General features: G+C 40.2%; 1 protein-coding gene across 1 annotated transcript in view; it reads left to right on the top strand.

Moving 5' to 3' along the window:
* Nucleotides 1-19,611, top strand: part of LOC127973601 (B-cell receptor CD22) — a 97,539-nt gene that overhangs the window by 22,972 nt on the left and 54,956 nt on the right. The gene's annotated exons all lie outside the window — the stretch shown is intronic.

Here is a 19,611-nt window from a genome sequence, read left to right as displayed (position 1 = left end):
ACATAAGGTATCTGAGCTGAAGATCAACTTTTATAATCTTGTGATATTCAATTATTGATGTAATGTATGTATTTTATGTCTTTTATACATAACTGTGATAACCACAGGCAAGTGCTGAACCAATTACACGCTCACGCTTTTAACATTGTGTACTATTAAAGAAGGAATTAGGGAGACTGGATCTTTTACTCGCTCCTAGTCAAGAAAGGAGAGAGATGTTTGGTCCAGTAATCCCTCAGAGTGGAATCTCATAATCTAGTCACTGGTGATAATACAATGTGACTTATTTAGTCACTAGGTAGTGTAACTAATATGACTGGATTATGGAATAGCACTCTGGATAAGAATAATCAAATGTGAGACTTATTAAGTCTCAAAGGGGAGAATATGTGGAAGATTTTTATTGGTGGGATTTTGCTCAATCAAGTATAATCAAGATGAATCTAGTCATATATATACATACGTGTTTTATTCCATTAGAATCATATAGCCTTTGTGTGAAAGGAATGTGCCTAAGTCTGCAAAAAACATCCGGACCCCCACTTTTCTTTACCATAGCAAGTCTCAGGAAACATCTGGAAAAACATGCAATGGGTCTCTTCTCTTTACCATAGCGTCTCCCTAGGGAGGGATCAAAATTGCAAGCCTAAGGAAAAGTTTGACTATTTGGAAACGCCCTATATGGGGTATATAATGAGATGCAACCTAGCATTCGAGAGATCCCTTGCAAGGGGGCTCGACTTTGTTTTGCTTGAAATAAAGTCTTTTCTTCTGAGAGAAAAATCCCTGACTGAGTTTGATTCTTCTGAGAGCCGGCAAAAGACACCACAGTATAAAGCATGTATGTGTGCAACGGTCAGTAATATCTCTCACTCAGGAATTTCCACAGCATTGCCAGCACTTCCTTCAATGACTCAACCTGTGTCTCCAGGAAATCCACTGCTGCTGGCACTCTCTCTTTGGGTGGATACTCAAAGCATGCAGATTGGTCAGTTAAGCCAGTCTTTTTATCAACACGTCTGTTCATTGTAGCAAAATCAGTTTGTGTCAGAGCAATATGAAATTCAATAAATCAGAACAATGATATTCAACAAAAATGTTCAACTTGCATTCATTTCCTGTATGAGTTATATAGCAACAAATGAAATATAAACAACTTGACACCTTTTGACACCTTTTTTTAAACAATGACAACAGTTCATTATCCCCAAACTTAAAACCGAGTCCAATAAATTTGATCCAATTTCCATCCAGAGGTCCTTGGATAAGCACACACCTTGAGAGCCTGAGCAATTATACCAACCTAAAACTTAAAATGTAAAAAAATAAATAAAAAAAAATACAGTGCAAAAACAGTAACCATTTCTCAAGTTCACCGTACGCAGTTCAAGTGAATTAACACAAATGGACGTAGAAGCCTGGTCTGAATCCCTGAATCAGTCAAAGTTCACCAAAAGTCAAATTCCCGATAACCTCAACGAACCACAATCCTAGATGCAAAATTAATCCACAGATATGTGAATAAATATCTGCTTTGTCAGCCACCAAAATGTCCGCTATATATTATATGTATATATATTACAGATTATACCTCTCCTGACACACTCTTTATTATCCAAATGAAGAAATACAGTCTTGAACAGGGTGCAGAACTGTGTCCTAGATGTAATGTGTTAACTCAGTACTGTTAACCACTTTATGGGCTCTTTAGCTAAGAAATGTGGTAATTCAAGCTAAATTTGAGCATCACCGAGACCCAAAGAAGTTCTGTAGGCATACACGAGAAGAAGCCAGTCATCAGTTTGAACTTTTCCATCGTTCACAAACACCGGGGGTTCCAGTTTAGAATGATGTAAGACTGATGCCAAAGTTCTGGTTGCATTGTTCAATTCAAGAGAACTTTGAGCCAGGCCAAACGCATTTTCCGTTCTATTGTTCATGTCCCCCTCAAAGGACTGAAGTAATGTTTTTGACCAGTTTGTGCTTGAGCGTATGGGGTTGACAAAGGAACAGGCCTGATGGTAATGCAATTGGTATGGAGCAGGTATGTGCAAGTCTATTAAGCAATGGTCAATAATATCTCTCTGTAGATCAAGAGACTCATTCAGGCATTTCCACAGCAATGCTACTTCCCCCTTCAATGACTCAACCTGCGTCTTCAGGAAATCCGCTGTTGCTGGCACTCTCCACCTGGGTGGATACTCAAAGCATGCAGATTGGTCAGTTAAGTCAGTGTCATCATCAATACGTCTGTTCATTGTAACAAAATCAGTTTGTGTCAGAGCAATATGAAATTCAAAACAATAAATCAGAGCAATGATATTCATCATTGCATTAACTTCCTGCACGTGAATAATATAGCAACAAATGAAATATAAACACCCCGACACCATTTAAAAAAAAAAAAACTAACCATATAATGAGAACAAGTTTAAAAAAAAGTTTTTAAAAATCCAGTACAAAAAACAGAAGACATTTCTCAAGTTCAGTTCAAACTGTTCAACACACGCAGTTCAAGTGAATTAACACAAATGGACATAGAAGCCAGGTTTGAATCCCTGAAACAGTCAAATTTCCATACAAAGAAACTCTGCGCGCACTTTTCTTTCACGTCTTCTGAATTGTTGATAACCAACACCTGCTGACCCCCATCGAAAGGCTTGAATTGGAAAGAATTTATATATATATATATATATATATATATATATATATATATATATATATATATATATATATATATATATATATATATAATTCTGATTGGATTTGTCTTAAAGAAGAAAGTCAGATATACCTAGGATGCTTTGCGGGTAAGTAAAGCACAGGCAAATTTTTATTCTGGGGTGAACCCTTTAATGCACCAGTGAGAGGCAGCAGTGCACTAAAATGTTGCTAATGTGCAACATAACAACAGGAGAAGGAAAAGAAGAATCGTTCTTTTTGAGACAGGGTAATTCTTAATAGAATTTTCACTCATTTTCTCCACTTATTTCCCTAGTTGCATTGACTTGTTTCCCAAAGTCATTTTGAATGTTGAATTGTCAATACAACTGACACATCTGAGAGAAGTAATTGATATATATATAATTGATGCTGATTTTCCTAAAAAAAGTTAGTAGCTATATTAAATTAAAAGTAAACCTAAAGTAAATTATCAAGTACTTTTTTTTTTTGTTAAGTAAGCCTGACTAATTCGATTTTACTATATATTGTAGCTTCAGACTTTCAGACCAGTCAGTATTTTTTGCATATGCATTCTTTTGACTGTTGATGCATCAGCACTATAGCTTCAGTGAGGTCCAATGCAGAATTGTACCCATTTGACTTTCATTGTATGAACAATTGAAATATTTTTCAAAATAACTTCTTTTGTATTCCACAAAAGAATGACATGCACACAGTTTAGATTGTTATGAGAGTCAGTTAATGGTGTAACTGTCTCCTTATATGAATAATATGGTGAAAATACATATACACAGTGACCCCAAAATATATTTGAACATGTTTGGACACTTCAGCCACTTTTATTATCACATTAAATAATAAAAATATCAACCCATATAGCATCTACCTTGAAATCAATTCAACTTGTTTTGATATTTTGTTACCTAATGCAAATGCATTCATATATTAAGTGAAGCTTATGTTCAGGGCTGGGGAGTAATGAAATACATGTAACGGCATTACATATTTAAAATACAAAATATGAGCAACCATCTTGTTATAATTACATTTTAAATAAGGCGTAATCAGATAACAGTTACATCCTAAAAATATTTTAGATTACCAAAGTGATTACTTTTAATTTTAATTTAATTTCTTAATTTAATATTTAAGTAAACAGTTTGGGGATTTGAACCAAAAAGGCAACTTCTCATCACATGCTCATCACGACAGAAAAATTCTAGAATTCACACTTTGCATTCAATTAACAGATCCATAGGAATCATGCATGATTGAGGTGTGCTCTGATTGGCCAGCTATCCAGGACATGTGATTGGCCAAAAGCTAACAGCTATAATGAGAAACGGCCAGCAGATTCAACGAAGGAGCAGCCCAGGGTTGCAGCAACCACATATGATGACCCCGGGCTGGACTCCTCTTCATCCACAGTGAGCACGAAGTTGATATATTTCCTCAGCACAAATCAGCTCTAGGCGTGACGGAGCAGATATTGTGCTCTTTTGGAAGTCCAAACAAGTAGTTTCGCTTTCACAATGAAACACACAGCTTCTCCGTAGAAATGTGGGGGCATGTTAAAACGAGTCGTTTTAGCGGGACGTGGACAAGTCTTAACTTATCTAGAAAAAGAATATCTATTTGGATTTGAGACTTTAGTATTTGCAACTTTACAGATCTTCTTTATGGACCAAGAGCTTGTAACACTCCAAAGAGAAAGGAAAAATTTGAACCAGATCATATGACCCCTTTAAGTATTTCAAAGTATTCTAAAGTATTTTGTTTAAGTTACTAAACCTGGGTTATTTAACAAAATACATTACTGATTACTTTTTAAAGCTTGTATTTTGTAATCTGTTGTGAAATACATGTTAAAAGTAACCTCCCAGCTCTGCTTATGTCCAAATAATTTGGCCAGGGTACACTGACACGACTGACAGAAATATTAGCTACGCAACCTTACCAGTTAGCCAGCTGCAGACTGGAGACACTCTTACCTTCGATAGGATCGACCTGAAACACAGAGGCTTGTACTGTTGTACAGCTCAGAACCGACATGGCACCCAAAACTCATCAGTGATGCTGGACATTCAGTGTGAGCATTACATAACATCCAATTTTACCTTGTAACATTCATTAGCACCTTAAAGTCAATTATAAAATTACAGTTATGACAATGTTATTGTGTTATAATGCCGTAATAGTGTCACGGTTGGTAAAGCCGCTGTCTCATTCTGGTCTTATGTGTTTGGGTTTATGTGTGTGTCGTTTTGTGTGGGCGTGAACACTGATTAATTAATCAGCGGCAGCAGCAAACCATTCCAGCTCCTATTTATTGCCCTGTCTTTTATCTTGTGTTTGTCAGATCATTGTCTGAAGCCTCCCGTGATCGATCGCTTCACTCCCGTTCTCACCATTCATCAGTGTGATTCATCTTCATCACCTCACTGTCACAGTCTTCTGTCTTCCTGTCACTGTCTTCTGTGAGTGTTGTGTTTGTTTGGTGCCATGTGCTCTCTCCTGTCCTTTTCTGACCCCGCCCACTTTTTGTTTTGTTGCTACACCTGTGTTTCTCCCTTGCTCCCGGACTCATTTACCTTCACTCTGCACCCCTGTCTCTCAGTCACACACACAGCTGTTGCTCATTGTCATGGACTATATATTCTCGTCTCACACACCACTCTGTCTGGCTGTATTAATTTTTTATTTGTTACTGGTGTCTAGTACTAGTGTCTAGCGGGCCGGGTCTAATGTACATTGCGGAAACTCATATTAATTCTCTGTTTACCAATAGAACCTTTCATTGAGAAAGTGAGGGGGGCGGATCTGGTTACTATGAATCTGGGGGGGGTCATGTTCCCCCCGTCCCTAGTACCATCTGCGCACCTGGTCTTGCGGTTGCTTCTGATCCTGATCTTGTCCTTGTTATTTGTTCTGTTTTGTTTTTCCCTTGTTTGTTCCCGTGTTGCCTTCTACTTGTTTTCAGGTGTTCTGTGTGAACTTTTGTTCAATAAACGTTATAGCACTTGCTATTGCTTCTGTCCTATTTATCATCACAAAAAGCTTCTTATCTTCATTAAAAAAAAAAAAAAAACTAAAACATAAAAAAGCCTTAAAAAGCCTCAGATAACTAAATTATTCTGTTAAACTACCACTTTACTGTTTATTTCAGTTTCATTGAAATGTTGGGACACATTCAGAGCTTTAAGTTCACAATCTCATAATTCATTCTCATTAGTGCTTTTATCATTGGCTGTTGAGTACATGATATTGTAGCTTCAGACCTTCAGAAAAGTACATTTGAACTCTAGACAGGAAAGCAGTCTCTGAAAATGACTGACTGAAATGATTCCTGATGCATCAGCACAATCGCTTGTTCAACATTATTCACACATTCGTTTTTGACTAAATGTGTTTTTTGCTGTAGTTACCATCACATTTTTTTACTAGTGTGTGGAGGACAGAGACAGCAATAAAGCATACATTCTTACTATTAAGTTTTAATAAAGATGCAGTTTACCAAAAAAATTATATTCTGTCATGATCTGATCTTATGTTGTTCCAAACCTGTATGAAATTGTTTATCTGCAGAACACAAAAAATGATATTTGAATTTTGCCTATACAATGAAAGTCTATGGCAGGGATAAGCAACTTTAGTCCTGAAGGGCCACTATCCTGCAGAGTTTAGCTCAAAACCTAATTAAACACACCGGAACAAGGCAATCAGTGTTTTTGGGATTACTAGATAGATACAGGCAGGTGATTTTTTATAAAGGCTGAAAACTCTGCAGGATAGTGGCCCTCCAGTACCGGAGTTGCGTATCCCTGGTCTAGTGGGTTCATATAGTCTTTTTTGGGAACTTTACTTCTTAGATGCCCCTAAAATCCTGACAGTTTCAGTGATTCCCTACAGCTTTGTGTTGGAGGGCAGTTCAGTGACTCTGATCTGCAACGGTGATGCAAATCCAGCAGTGCTGAACCACAGCGTTTATCACTGACAGGGGCAGAATCATTGTAGTTATTCTGTCTTTCTCATTTTAATACTTTCAGATGCACCTAAAATCTCTCCATCCTCCAGCTGTACCAGGACTGATGTAACTGTGTGTTTCTGTGAGGCAGATGGGAATCCCTCTCCTGAACTGGAGTGGCATCTGTCTGGACGTCCTGTCACTAACTCTTCAAACACGTTCATCAGTGAAGAGCGATTGAGCAGCACAGGCTTGAGGAGCTCCATCACTCTTCATCAGTCTGTCACACACACATCCACTCTGCAGTGTGTCTGCAACAATATTCATGGCATTGCAAGTCAACAGTTTCAGCTGCCTCTCTCTGGTTTGCAGATTGCAGGTAAATCATAACAGGTACTGTAGAGATTTCAGTTCAATAAAGAGGAAGGAGACCGGAGTCGGCGTACGGGGCTCGTAGGATATTTTATTTACTTAAAATTAAAACAAAAATAAACAAACGCGGCAGGTGCGGGCACTTCACGGATGTTCCAGCTCGTCATTCCTACGAGTCCCCGTCTCTCTCGTCTTCTGCCGGCTCTCGCACCGCTTAAATGCTGGTTCCCCATGCCAATCACTGCAACGAGATCCAGCTGTTAATAATTTCTCACCTGAACCACTTACCGCCGCTCGTCTCTTCACTCGCGCTCCCGTTGCAGACTTCGCTAAACCACGCCTCCCCCGCCACATACCCCCACCGCCCGACTCAGGCCGGGGAGCCATCCGGCCTGCAGCCCCACCCCCATTCCTGGAGAGGAAGTCGGCCACAGCCATCTGCGCCCCCGGCCTGTGAATCACCTTGAACTTAAATGGCTGTAAAGCTAGATACCTACCGGTGATTCGCGCGTTGGTATCCTTCATGCGGTGGAGCCACTGGAGGGGTGCGTGGTCTGAGCAGAGGGTGAACTCCCGTCCCAGGAGATAGTAGCGAAGGGTGAGAACCGCCCACCTGATGGCCAAACACTCCTTCTCTATGATGCTGTACTTAGTCTGTCTCTTCGATAGCTTTCGACTAATGTACAGCACCGGGCGGTTCCCCCCGAAGGGGGAAAACCCCGTGGAGGCTTGGGGGACCTCGCGCATAGCGAATAAGAGGTGTTCTAGCCAACGGTCCCAATTTTTTGTGTCCTCTTGTACGAACTTCCAGATCATAATGTGCGATTGAACCGTTCGACCAGGCCGTCCGTTTGTGGGTGATAGACGCTGGTACGCACCGCTTTAATGTCCAACAATCCGTACGATTCGCTTAATGTGCGTGACATAAATGCGGTGCCCTGGTCTGTGAGAATCTCCTTTGGGATTCCCACGCGGGAGATTAAGCGAAACAGGGCGTCCGCCACACTCTTCACCGAGATGTTGCGGAGCACCACTGCTTCAGGATACCGTGTCGTGTAATCCACTAAGACCAACGCGAAACGATGTCCCCCTGCCGATCGTTCTAACGGCCTGATGAGGTCCATACCAATTAGTTCGAAGGGGACCTGCACTAGCGGAAATAGGGCGCAATGGCGCTTTTGGGGTGGCCGGTGGTTTTACCAGCTGACATTCCCGACAAGACGCGCACCACCTGCGCACATTCTCATGAATGCCCGGCCAAATGAATCGGGTCGTTAGACGATTTAGTGTCGCCGTTACTCCTAAGTGCCCTCCCATAGGATTACAGTGCGCCGTCTGGAAAAGCATTTCCCGACGGCTCCGGGGTACTAACAATTGGGTTGTATCTTCTTTTGTATCCCGTCTCTCTCGTCTTCTGCCAGCTGTCGCGCAGCTTAAATGCTGGTTCCCCACGCCAATCACTGCAACGGGATCCAGCTGTTAATAATTTCTCACCTGAACCACTTACCGCCGCTCGTCTCTTCACTCGCGCTGCCGTTGCAGATTTTGCTAAACCATGCCTCCCCCGCCAAAGGTACATCACAACATTGTGTCCTGGGAAGAACTATATATTCTAGTGAAATGATGCCAATCAAAGAGTTTGCTTGGTAAAATAATGTTTTATGTAAATCTCGGATTATAGTCAAGAAACTGCCCTCCATGTAAATACTAATTGGACAGTATTGGGATTCTTGACTTTCTCTCTTTCTACTGTATTCTATATTTTTCTGTTTCATGTGCATATTGTGTGTTTTAGATTGTCAACAGGTTACGGTTTCATTCTTGATCATATTATCCCTGATTCTGGTTCTCTTCGCTCTGACTGTTGGACTTGCACTTTACAAAATTAGACAGTGAGTCATTCAAACAGTAACAACACATTTCTCTTTCTATGATGTGCTGAGCTTGAACACTTTTTAGTAATTAATTTCCTGTTTTTCAGATTGTCCAGAAAGCTGAAGGTGGGTCTCCTTAGGTTAATAGTAGATATAGTAATGCAGCATGATGATGATGATGATGATGATGATGATGGTGTTGAAGAGTGTTTCAGTTTTCAGGCTCAGAATGAGGAAGTAGGCACATATGCGTCTCTTCAGCTCTCTGCTCCATCCTCTTAATATGAGACTTTGAACATTAAGAGAAGTGAAACACAATAAACTACAAATCATATACATACATTTTATCTCCTCCTTTGTTTTCCTTTGTCAGATGTATTTTCAGAATTTTTTTTATGCATATATTTCCACATAAATGACTTGACGTGAGATTTGACTTGTTTATAAGCGTTTTCTTTTTTATTCATAATCTAATAGAAAATAACTAACTGCACATTGATTCTCTCTGTTTTCAAGCCTGATGCATTAAAAACATTTTATTTGCACATGGAATAGTTATTGGTCTATTATCATTTGTCATTTTATGTACTATTTCTGACCATATGTTTTCAAGTAGGCCTTTAATTTGAGATTCATATGGTTTCTTAACATTGACTTTTTGATGTAGGAATACTTATTGTTATTTAATATAACATTTTCTCTAATTGTACTCGTCCTCTGTCTGTACAATGTCTTTTCATATGAATTGAAGATTGAAAGTGCTGATTGCACAGAATTTCAGTGAATGTACAAAAAAAAAGAGAATTGAAATTACCTGTTGTGTAAGTAAAGAAACAAAAGTTAAATTACTTGAAGGTTGTATTTCTTGTCTTTTATCTCAGTATCCCTCTCAGTGTTGTATCAAGGGTTTTATGCATAAAAGTACCTCTAGAATGAAATGAAACAGAGTTTAAAATTGCTGGTATGAGATATATAAAAATTCTGATGACTGCAGAAAAATGTGGAACGGGGGTTCCCTTTATTGTTGTTGAAAAGGGGGTTTCCCAAGGTTGCTGATTGGCTGGACATTCAGTAAACTGAAAACAATTATTTTGTGGTGCAGTAAATACTACACAACACAAATTTAATTTATACATTAAATAATTAAGTTAAGGCAATAATAAAAAAATATAAAGTAAATTCTATGTTAGTACTCAATTTGAACTTGTAGAAATTAAAGTTGGAAGTATATTTTACTTGGAACCATTTGTTATGTTTACAAGGATTCTTTAAGTATATCAAAGTTTTGATCCCATATTTCCCATCATGCAATGGGGCATGAATAATTAAATATGTTACATTTTTCACTCTTTGTTTTAGTTTGTTTTAGTAACATACTGTTTTGTGACACCTGGAGTTCATTTTCTACTCAAAATGACCCATTCATACCCAAACACTATTCACCGATTGTTACCATCATTGTGTATGGTGGTGTACCATGTATTGAGGTCTCTGTGTTAATTTGGCTATTTATTTTATTGAGTGGGCATATTATCTTAAAAGGATAAAAGCCTGTCTACATGCTTGCTTGCATGTTTGCAATTGAACCACATTCTCTAATAGCTTGGTGCTATTCCAGTGTTGCCTTGTTAAAGTACATTTTATAAACTCACAGATTTTATTTCATTCAATGCATAAGTTTCACTTAAAATATATGAGTGCAAAATCTGCAAAATAAATAAAAAAGTTAAGTAAATCTTACATATTGTTTTTTTAAGGGCAGTAAATTATCGATATTTAACCACACACTTTTTTTTTACAGTAATAAGCATTACATTATGTAAAATTTACAAAGAGTCAACAAAATTAACTTGAAATTCCCAAACAAACTTAACTTAAAAATGTCTAATTAAACCTACTAATAATTATGTTTAAGCTTTTACGTGGAATTTTTATTTTTTTTATTTACTAGTCTTTTCTGAGTGAAAAAACTTTCCAAGCTTTTCTCAAGTAAATCCTACTCCAAATTGTTTACAGTCTAGTCGTTGAAGTGATGTCTTGGGAAGCCCGTGGTTGGTTATTGGCTGACGATTCAGAGTTGTGGGCTGGATGAAGTTTCAGACTGTCACTCAAGGTCAGACTCGGAGACACTGCGTTACAAAACTTAGAACACAAAACTCTCAAACAGAAAAGAAAAGAAACTAAAGTAAAAGAATAATAGAAAAGTTTGACTAGAATATGTGGTGTTTATTTGGCTAAGTAGCAGCAGGCTGAAAGCATGCTGGAACCGTGCTCAAAGAACGCAAAAAGTGATGATTAAAAGCAAAAGCTAAAAAGCAAAAGCTAAAAGCTAAATTTGATGGAGTTCTGAGTATTTAAACTGGCCTTTTGGCCACACTGACTGTAACTGGCTCTAAACTCTTAACTAAATATTGAGTTTGAATGTAAGTTATAACCACTTATTAAATGCTGAAATTTCTTGAACTATAAAAGCAACTGCAATGGCTGTGATTACCTTCAGAACAGTAGTATTCTTGAATTTCCTCCACAGCACCTACAGTGACAACATGGGAGAGTAGGTGAAGCTGTCATTAAAGCCAGTTTGTCTTCACAGAGCCACTGTGGAAGTCCTGGACATGGTAAGGAATACTAGGTTGGATTTAGCAACAGGCCAGAGTGGGAAATTCCATAGGTTTATAAGCATTATCCCAAGTTGCCTCAGGCTCTGGAAGATCATTTGAATCTTGGAGAAGATGCAGGGCAGCAAAGATACGTTTTTCAGTGTGGTGGCAAATTGTCTAAAAGATTTTTATTATTATTATAATCTTTTTTTTTTTCACAGAAAAATGAATATATTAATTTGCAAAAGGTATTTGGCATCCCTAGTTGCCTGAATCTAGAACACTTTACATGGTTCATTTCTAAACGTTTGAAAAATTCTTGTTTTTTTAGACTTTAAGTCCAGATTTAATGATGGTAAATATAACTTACATGCAGAACATGTTAGGTTTGAGCCTTGTTTTTTATGGAGGTATTTCCTTTATGGGAGCTCTATAAATCTATAAATCGGTTTGATTATAATTTTTTTCTTACAAGTTCATTACTTTTACATCTGTCATGTTTCTTATTATTCTGATCTTTTTCTTTCTGGTTGGATATTTTCATTAAATTACAAATCAAAGTATTACAACATTGATAGTACTAATGCACTGCTCTGGTGCTTTATCTTTTGACCAGAAGAGCAGCATTATGAGCATATTATGTAGGCAGCTGCTCATGTAACATTGTAGTTGAATTTTAGTTATTCAGGTTTTTTCATTCATTGATATTATTTAATGCATCACATGTCTTTTTTCCCCTCTCCCTGCGCAGGTGCTGGTCATATAATTACAATATCATCAAAACGTTTATTTATTTAACTAATTCCATTCAAAAAGTGAAACTTGTATATTATATTCATTCATTACATACAGACTGATATATTTCAAATGTTTATTTATTTTAATTTTGATGATTATAACTGACAACTAAGGAAAATCCCAAATTCAGTTCAGATTCAGTTCAGTTAAAGACATTCAGTTAAAGACTTTGTCTGTGCACAGAAGGCATGTTCAAGTTGATCCAGGAAGTACTGGTGTGATGTGATGAAAAAGGGGAGTAATAATAGATCTGATGCAGTCAGATTCAGTTTCTGCAGCAGAGCTTCAGTCCGTCTCTAATCAGCAGCAGGTGTTACAGCTGGAAACTTGTGATCTAAACCGGAGATTTCACTTTCTGCCCCCAGGAAGGTCAGATTATTTTTGCTGTTTTACTTCCATCATATTAAACCAACATTAATAGACTCATTGAATATTAATAGATGTTTAAATTAGTGTTTAAATATCCAATTCAAAATTTGTTGCACTGTTTATTAATATTGCCTGCATGAATCATGAAACCACTAATAAAAAAAAAAATCAGATAGGAACACTTTGGCAAGATACTTGAGTTTACTGAGCATAATTTATCTTTGGCGGTATGGTTCCTTATGGGGGTTCTTGCTCCCAGAATAACTGAACATACATGAGCCTAATCATGAACCCCCCGAAACCATCAGCTTGGAAATACATGACAATTAAGATACTTAAAGGGATAGTTCACTTTGAAATTAAATTTTGGTATACTTTAGCTTACCTCAAGGACATCCAAGATGTAGGTGTCTTTGTTTCCGCAGTAGTTTCCTTTTTGATATTTTTAGGTCAAACCGTTCTTGTCTGTGACTCATATAATGGAGGTCTATGGTCTCCACCTCAAAGAGCATGCACAAAGGAGTCCAAATTATACAATTCCCCATCGTAAGTACACATTGATGACCTAAGACATGAAACGACTGATCAGTGAAAGACAGACTACTGAGACAAGGGACCTTGAATAACTAATTCAAGCTTACAACCATCTGACAATTTGTACTAGAAGATAATGAAAACACATGGAAATCATCATAACATCCCATCCCTATGAATCTAATCTCAACCACAGTTTTAGTAATTTTCACTAATTTAATTTAACACCACTGATCTGGCTGTTGTAGGTGAAGTGGCCACATCTAGCATACCAGGTCCCAGTGAAACACAGACCACTGAGACCAGGGATACTCAGCCTGAAGCAAGTAAGACCCTTTAATACCGTTTATTCAACCACAATTTAAAACTTCAGTGACTTGTTTCCTAGTAAACATTGACATTCCTCATTAATTAATCTCAAACACTATTGGTCTATTATACTCTATAAGCTGGTCTATAGTATATATTCCTGCTTCCTAAGTTTACTACTTATTTTGGTAGATATCCTCAAACATTCATTGTACCATTTGTGTATGGGGTGGGGGGGTTGGGGGCAAAACTCAATCTCCCCTAGGGCAACTAAAGAGCTAGAGCCGGCGCCGCTGTCGTAGGTATCATCTTTGGCACATATTTGTGCAACATTTTTTGCATCTTTTTTTTTTTCTTTGAAAGCAAAGGTGAGTTTTATGTTGTCACTGCTCTCAAGCTCAAAGAAAAGTTTTTTTAATCACAAAAAGTCAGAGAGGTCTTGGTTTATCCAGTGTTACAGGTTTCTTCCTTTTTTAGGTGCAATTTTCTTTTGACCTATAGGTTGATGCTACTTACTGAATAAAGGGATGGATATCTGGACAGCAGAGAAAATAATTCTTCTTGTTTTTTTTTTGTTGAAAGGTAGTATATTTCATGATTTTTTAAATTTAAGAAGAACATTTTCAGACCTCTTTTCTTGATATTATTATTATTATTTTTTATTATTTCTTACATGTTTGCATTATGTGTGTTGTAGGTGTTTGCTGTAGAGATCTCAGCATCAGTCTGCCACAGAAGATTGAAGCTCTCAGTGGATCCTGTGTGATCATAGAGTGCAGATTTGAGATTGAGGAACACTATGACAAATACCTCACTGAGAGAGCTAATGGACTGTGGCTCAAAGACGGAGAGAATATAAATGAGCATCTAGTGTTTCACTCCACAAATCCCAAACCTAATCACTTTAATGGGAAAATAACTGGAAAGCTACATGAGAATAAATGAACCACTATCTTCTATAATGTTAGTTCAAAGCACACTGGTAAATATTACTTCAGGATCGAAAGTGCTGGTTTGAAATACATCTACACTGTAAATACCTCATCTATAAATGTGCTAGGTGAGTGATTTGATGTTTTTATTTATAGACAAAAGTGTTAAATTAGTGTTATAAAAGTTGACGTAATTGTCATTTTACTTTTTCAGAGTCTCCGACCAAACCCACAGTGCAGCTGTATGTGGAGCAGAAGGAGGTGCAGGATCAGAAGGAGGTGCAGCATCAGGAGGAGGTACAGGATCAGGAGGAGGTGTTGGAGGTGTTGGAGGGGAGCTCTGTGAGTCTGCGCTGCTCTGCTGAGACTCTCTGCTCCTCTCCTCCACCAACTCTCACATGGAGCTCCACTCCCAGAATCCCCCTCAGTGAGAGCAGCAGACGAGAGGAGCTCATCTCTGATCTGAACTTCACTGCTACTCACCGTCAGCACAGAGTCACTTTCACCTGCACTATAACCTACCAGCTACAGGACCAGAACAAAACAGCACAGAACAACATCACAGTACATGTTCAGTGTAAGTGAGGCTTTGAGATGCTTTTTAGTTTTTAATCACATTATTGTGATTTTTATTTTGAGGCCGTGAATTTTTTCACTTCACATTTGCCTAAAAATACACCAGTGTCTATGCTTCCCTCCAGCTCTGTGTTGGAGGGCAGTTCAGAGACTCTGACCTGCAGCAGTGAAGCAAACCCAGCAGTGCTGAACTGCAGTGTTTCTCACTGACATGAGCAGAATCATTTTAGTTATTCTGTCTTTCTTATTTTAATACTTTCAGATTCCCCTAAAATCTCTCCATCCTCCTGCTGTACCAGGTCTGATGTAATTGTGTGTTTCTGTGAGGCTGATGGGAATCCCTCTCCTGAACTGGAGTGGCATCTGTCTGGACGTCCTGTCACTAACTCTTCAAACACGTTCATCAGTGAAGAGCGATTGAGCAGCACAGTCTTGAGGAGCTCCATCACTCTTCATCAGTCTGTCACACACACATCCACTCTGCAGTGTGTCAGCAACAACACTCATGGCATTGCAAGTCAACTGTTTCAACTGCCTCTCTCTGGTTTGCAGTTTGTAGGTAAATCAGTACAGATACATCACAAAATTGTGTCTTGGGTATAACTATATATTCTAGTAAAATTATGCCCATCAAAGAGTTTGCTTGGTAAAATAATGTTTTATGTAAAACTCAGATTATACTAGTCCGGAAACTGTATCCTATATTTTTCTGTTTCATGTGCATATTGTGTTTTTAGATTGTCAACAGGTTACAGTTTCATTCTTGATCATATTATCCCTGATTCTGGTTCTCTTCGCTCTGACTGTTGGACTTGCACTTTACAAAATTAGACAGTGAGTCATTCAAACAGTAACAACACATTTCTCTTTCTAGAAATAAATGTACTGATGTGCTGAGCTTGAACACTTTTTAGTAATTAATTTCCTGTTTTTCAGATTGTCCAGCAAGCTGAAGGTGGGTCTCCTTAGGTTAAGAGTAGATGTAGTAATCCAGCATGATGATGATGATGATGATGATGGTGGTGGTGTTGAAGAGTGTTTCTGTTTTCAGGCTCAGAATGAGGCAGCAGGCACATATGGGTCTCTTCAGCTCTCTGCTCCACCCTCTGAATATGAGACTTTGAACATTAAGAGAACGGACACAATAAACAACAAATAAACATTTGATCTCCTCCTTTGTCTTCCTTTGTCAGCTGTATTTTCAGAATTTGTATAATGCATGTGTTTCCACATGAATGACTTGACATGACCAGTTAATATGAGTTTTCTTTTGTATTCATAATCTAATAAAAAATAACTAATTGCACATTGATTCTTTCTGTTTTCAAGCCATATGCATTACAAACATTTTATGTGCACATGGAGTAGTTATTTGTCTATAATAATTTCTGTCATTTTATGTACTATTTCTGACAATATGTTTTCAAGTACGCTTTTAATTTGAGATTCATATGGTTTCTTAACTTTTACTTTTTGATGTAGGAATACTTATCGTTATTTAATATCTTTATCTCCAATTGTAGGGGAGAGCAGGGGCAAAAGTACCATTTTTCAGAAAAAAACATAATTTTAAAGATAATGTTGTAGACAGAGATATATTTCTGCTGTGACCAGTAACTCAGAATTGTGGTCTAACAATACCATATTTTATAGAAATGTAGAAAGACTTATAATTTCACTTTGAACATAAGTTGCACATTGTTACTTTCGATCCTTTCGGATGGGACGAAAGTAACACATTATAAGCAAGATTTTTTTTCTGTTACTCTTATTTTTCTTAGGTATACATGATTGTGACCTTTTTAATATGTAACTGCAAACAGATTTTGTCCTTTGCAAAAAATTATTAAATTACATTTTCATATTTTCATTTTAAATTTAAGTTTCATCAGATGTCTCAAAACCTGACTGTACAAACTTGAAATGTTTAAAATATTTTTTTTTATTGTCAATTTCATGTATTTTCATAAAACATTTTTTTTCAACATAATGAATATACAAATTTAATTACATTAGAATAATAAAAAATTCTAAACATAATGTAACAGTAGGCCTATTTATGTTTCCATCCAGTTGTTTTTATGCATAAATTGAAAATGTGCATTAAAACATCTGGAAACACAGCAAATTCATAGGTGGAGGTTTAAAGGCTAAGGTATTGCTAAAACCTAAAAATAAATGCAACGTAGTAGCTGCCCAGAGAGAGATGTTCCTGTATGTTCAGAAACACCCTCTCAAAAACATCTGGATAAAACCAGACCTCTCTGTCCTTCTAACCCTCACTCAGGCATATTCTTTTGGTATAATAGGACATAAACATTTTTAAGAGCTGATGAGAGCTCAGGAAACATGTCACCCCCCCCCCCCCCCCCCAAGCGTCGTCTTAGTCCTGTGGAGAAGCGGGGAAACTGGGGGAGGGCGGGGAGTGGACCCTGACAGATCTGCGAAAGCTGCCCAAATCCGAGAGAGTCCGTCGGCATTGGCCACCAGGAACCACCACATCACTCTCGCGTTCGTCTCCTTGGCCCGGGCCATCCACTGCAGGGGGGCGTGATCTGTAATGAGAGTGAAGGAGCAGCCGAGGAGGTAATACCTGAGCTCCAGGACTGCCCACTTGATGGCCAGCGCCTCCCTCTCCACCGTAGCGTGCCGTTGTTCCGTGGGGGTCAGCTTTCGGCTTATGTAGATCACCGGGTGTTCCTCGCCGTCGTGAACCTGGGAGAGGAAGGCTCCCAAACTGGTGTCGGATGCGTCCATCTGCACCAGGAAGGGGCAGTTAAAGTCGGGTGCTCGGAGTACCGGCTCCGTTGTGAGGGCTGCCTTTATCCGGTGGAACGCCGCCTCTGTCTCGGGGGTCCACGGAACCTTCTCCGGTTGCCCCTTCCTGGTCAGATCTGTCAGGGGAGAGTCTAAGGAGGAGAAGTTAGGGATAAAGCAGCGGTAATATCCTGCCAACCCCAAAAAGGCCCGTACCTGTGTCTTGGAGGTGGGCCGTGGCGCCGAGAGGATTGCTGCCATTTTCTTCTCCTGAGGTCTGATCAGACCGCGACCCACCTGGTATCCCAGGTACTTTGCTTCCTAGAGGGCCACGTGACACTTCCGGGGGTTGGCAGTCAGGCCAGCCCAGCACAGTTCCAGTAGCACCCTCCGCAGCCGCTCCAGGTGGTCCTCCCAAGTCTCTGAGTGTATTACTACGTCGTCGATGTAGGCCGCCGCGTAGGCCTGATGCGGCCGGAGGAGGACATCCTTCAGCCTCTGGAAGGTGGCCGGTGCTCCGTGGAGGCCGAAGGGAAGGACCCGGTATGGCCAGTGTCCATTTGGGGTCGAGAAGGCAGTCTTCGGCTTGGCCTGTTCCGAGAGGGAGACTTGCCAGTATCCCTTCGCGAGGTCGAGGGTTGATATAAACCAGGCCATTCCCAGACGATCCAACAACTCAACGACGCGGGGCATGGGGTAGCAGTCGAACTCAGAGACTTCGTTGAGGCGGCGGAAGTCATTACAGAAGCGGAGGGTGCCGTCGGGCTTCGGAACCATGACGATGGGGCTGGACCATGGACTGTGGGATGGTTCAATTACCCCTAACCTCAGCATCTCCTGTACTTCCTCTTCGATGGCGTGTCTCCGAGCCTCCGGGACACGGTAGGGCTGTGCCAGACAATGGTTCCGGGTGGTGTGCGGATGTCGTGTTCCAAGAAGTGGGTCCGCCCAGGCTGTGGGGAGAACACATCCGGAAACTGACTGACCAGGTGCTCCAGCTCGGTCTTCTGGGCGGCGGAGAGTTGAGGGTCCATGTCCACTTTGGTGTAGGCCGATAGCTGAGGCCTGGTTCCGACCCAGTGCTTCAGAAGGTTAATGTGATAAAGCTGGTCCCTCCTCCGTCTTCTGGTCTGCCGCACTCGGTATTTAACAGGGCCGACCTTTTCGGTGACGGTGTACGGCCCCTGCCAGGTGGCCAAGAACTTGCAGGTGGCCGTAGGGACCAGAACCAGGACATGGCCTCCTCGCTGGAACTCCCGTGGTTGGGCCGCCCGATTATAGTGTCGCTGCTGGGCCTGTTGCGCCTTGACAAGGTGCTCCCGGACGATGGGCAACACTCGGACGATCCGTTCCCGCATCTCCCGCAGCATCTGTTTCAGGGTCTGGTTGAACCGCTCAACAAGCCCGTCGGTCTGGGGGTGGTACACCATGGTAAGGAGCTGCTGGACCTTCAGGAGTTTGCAGACGTCCGCCATCATCCGGGACATGAACGGGATGCCCTGGTCAGTCAGTATCTGGGATGGGATGCCGACCCGGCTACACAACAGGAAGAGTTCCTGCGCGATGGCTTTGGTAGTGGCCTTTCGGAGGGGGGCGGCCTCAGGGTAGCGGGTGGCATAATCCATGATGACCAGGATGTGTTCGTGCCCCCGGGCAGACTTCGGCAGCGGCCCCACTAAATCCATCCCGATTCGCCCCAAAAGGCACCTCAATGATGGGCAGCGGTATCAGTGGCCTGGGGGGAGGGGTCTGTGGTGAAGTCCACTGGCAGGTTGGGCAGGCTTGGCAGAACCGCCGGACTTTGGCCTCTAGGCCCGGCCAGTGGAACCGGTCACGGAGGC

The sequence above is a fragment of the Carassius gibelio genome, chromosome A4 (assembly GCF_023724105.1).
Source record: "Carassius gibelio isolate Cgi1373 ecotype wild population from Czech Republic chromosome A4, carGib1.2-hapl.c, whole genome shotgun sequence".
Taxonomy (NCBI): Eukaryota; Metazoa; Chordata; class Actinopteri; order Cypriniformes; family Cyprinidae; genus Carassius; species Carassius gibelio.
The sequence above is the reverse complement of the archived record's forward strand: the minus strand, read 5'-3'. Positions and strand labels throughout refer to the sequence as shown.